At 43.9% G+C, this 2,986-nt stretch overlaps 1 long non-coding RNA gene across 1 annotated transcript; it reads left to right on the forward strand.

Annotated features, from left to right (window-relative positions):
• The first annotated feature begins 1,015 nt into the window (after positions 1–1,015).
• LOC121132817 lies at positions 1,016–2,322 on the forward strand. The gene is made up of 2 exons (XR_005869463.1): positions 1,016–1,230; positions 1,558–2,322. It is a non-coding gene; the product is annotated as an uncharacterized LOC121132817 (long non-coding RNA).
• Positions 2,323–2,986: the final 664 nt, after the last annotated feature.

Genomic DNA, 2,986 nt, shown 5'->3' on the forward strand with positions numbered 1-2,986 from the left:
TACAGGGAAGGGCTTATAGCAACACCTAGTGCAACCATGTTTTTTCCAGATTTTTACAGTTCAACTGTGGCGGTGGAAGGAATTTCAGGATTCACATATGTAACTAAAGAGACACCAAAAGATAGGGTTTTTCTTTCAGAGCCTGGCCAAAAAAAAAAAACAAAAAACAAAAAAACAAAACACAAAAAACAAAAACAAAAAAAACCAAACATTGTTAACTGAAGTAAAGTTACATGCTTCACCGGGATTACACAGAAAGCCTGGGATTCATGTAAACCCTTAAGCAAGTGTATCAGAGTACAGGAATCACCCTGAGTGTACCTGAATTGTCTATTCTTGTCTTCCAAGTCCACAGACTAGGAAACACCTGTGCACCACACTGGGCACCTCCGGCTCTACGCTTTTATAGTCTTACATTACCCTTCCTATGTTAGTTCCATTTGTTCCTTCTCTCCTCCCTCTCTCACTGTTTTTGCTCTCCCTTTTCCCTGCCAAATGCGTCCTTGTGTTGTGTTTTCCCACAGGTACATAATAATTCTCATGGTAACATGCCCAAGACTAGACAAGCTACCAGCCAGTACTGTAGCACACAGTCTAAGACACATAAAACATTATGTGGCTTCTCAAGGAGCTTATGTAATGCCCAAGATAAGGGGTAACCATAGGGAAGCTTAGCAGCAACAAAGGAGTCTCACACACATACACAAAGCCTTAAGTAGCCAAGTTATATAACCATGTGGGACGAGAGGGGCAGCTTTACTTAGATTAAGGAATGAAAGTTCAAGGTTCGTATTGCCTAACACATCTGTATGGTACAAAACACCAGTGATTCACTCCACTAACAATGTAATGTTTAATGTGACTGGCATAAGCCTGCCCTAGACTTCACCAACCATAGGCATGGAGCCAATCAGCAAGGGAGAATGTTGCGCCTAAAACCACCCCACTGCCCAAGCTGTGCTATTATATAATCCTCCCCCACTGTGGAAGGACAGCTCATGGTCTTCAAGTGCCCTCACTTGGACCTAACTCTCCTGACACAGCAAGTCTCCGTGACCCTGTTTGCTCCAGGTCAGCCCTGCTGTGAAATTCTGCTCCAACCACGTGATCCTTGCCTTAGAGCAAGGAGTTCAGGCTCCTTGTTCAGACTTAGGGAGCCTCATCTAAAGTCAGAACAGTACCCTCATATGCAAAGCCACCACGAGGCAGAAGTTCTTAGAGAAATTCAAGGTAAATTATCAAAACTAAGCGATTGTGACTGCCTCGGCTGCCCACACAGAATATGTTTCCTCCGAGTCTCCAGAGGGAATTTCAGGAATCGTTTATGTTACATCTTTGGGGTAACTAGAAAGGTGTACCAAAGATGAAACTTCTCCACTGCGTGGTTGTAGGGCATAGGTTTTCTTATTCCTTAAGGGTGCTTTTGTTGGGGATTTCACTTCCTTTCACCAGGATATACCGCACAAGATTAAGAGCCAACCTGGAAAAAGCGAGAGCCTGTCTGGAATGTGGTGGACTTTGCATAGCTTTGATTGTTCTTTATTTGCTTCACAACAGCTGTGCTCTGTCCAACAATGAACAGCGTCCACGTACAACTAGGTGTGTGCGTTGATTTTGTCATCACTGTGACTAACTATCTGAGAAGCAGACACCGAGGGGTGGAGGTTTGTTTGTTTGGTTGGTTGGTTTTGGTTTTGGTTTGTTTTTTGGAAGACTGTCTTGAGTGGATGTAGTCCACGATGGAGGGCAAGGGGTCTACAGGAGAACAATTTGCAATTGTGGCAAGAGGAATTTGAGGTCCCAGCTTTGAGCACTGTCACGTCACACCTGATGGTGGGATTTCTGAGAAGATGATGGGCAAACACTCCACAGGAAGCAGGAAGAAGGAAAGGAAGGACACTTCCCTGATTCCGGTGCTACAACCTAATGGTTCTCTCTTCATTTCTGGAGGTTTGGACAAAAGATCATGGTGGTTTCAGCTTTCCTCTTTCTAAGGAAGTTGCTTTTCTCATATTCAAACAATCTCCACCTGAGAAGGAATCTAAAACCATCTGACCCCAGCCTCTTATGCCGAGGTCGTCTCTTTGCCCACACAGTGGTCCCTAGGCTCAGTCTCAGCCGCTTCAACCACACTGCACCGCATCTTGTCCATTCCATTTGTGGAACAAGTGAAGTTGATAACATGTTCTCCATGTGTATGGTCTTACTAGTCTAGAAATCCTAGCTTTAAAGAGATTATGATCGCCTCTATTGGTCAGAAGGTGTAATTTAAAACTTTTAATATCAAATTGTAGAGTATAAAGAAAATTTGGTATTTCTGAAGTTTTTCCTGTTTTGTTTGTTAATTTTAAAAGTCAAAATAAAAAAAACATTTCATTATATTAGTAGTAGTAGGGGTGTGTGTGTGTGTGAGAGAGAGAGAGAGAAAAAGAGAGAGAGGGAGAGAGAGAGAGGTGTGATTAATGAGTGTGTACAGCTATGTATGCACCACAGTACATGGTGGGAGGTCAGAGGACAGCTTTTGGGAGTTGGTTTCCTGTTTCTATTATGAACTTCAGAGATCAAACCCAGGTCACCTGTATCTATCTAGCTATGTATCCATCCATCCGTCTGTCATCTAACTCTCCTTCCATGTACAGACACACACACACACACACACACACACACACACACACACACGCACGCGCGCGCGAGTATATATACATAAAGATTTAATTCCTTTGGTCTTTGCCACTCTCATTTCGCTGGCGTCCTATAACCATGGCCGATTTGCGGGTGGAGGACAATCATGACACTTCTGCCTTCCCTTCTTCACACTAATGTCCTCTCTTCTTATGCCCATTTCTCGGAGATCACAGCTAAAGAGCTTGTCCCTTTCTCTTCCGGTTTCCCACAGTCCTCTTTCCACCGTCCGCATGTTCAGCTGAGTTGGACATACTGACTGCCTTTGCTCTGGACATGCATTTGGAGAAATGACCTCATCGGT

The sequence above is a fragment of the Mesocricetus auratus genome, unplaced genomic scaffold (assembly GCF_017639785.1).
Source record: "Mesocricetus auratus isolate SY011 unplaced genomic scaffold, BCM_Maur_2.0 Super-Scaffold_100018, whole genome shotgun sequence".
NCBI lineage: Eukaryota > Metazoa > Chordata > Mammalia > Rodentia > Cricetidae > Mesocricetus > Mesocricetus auratus.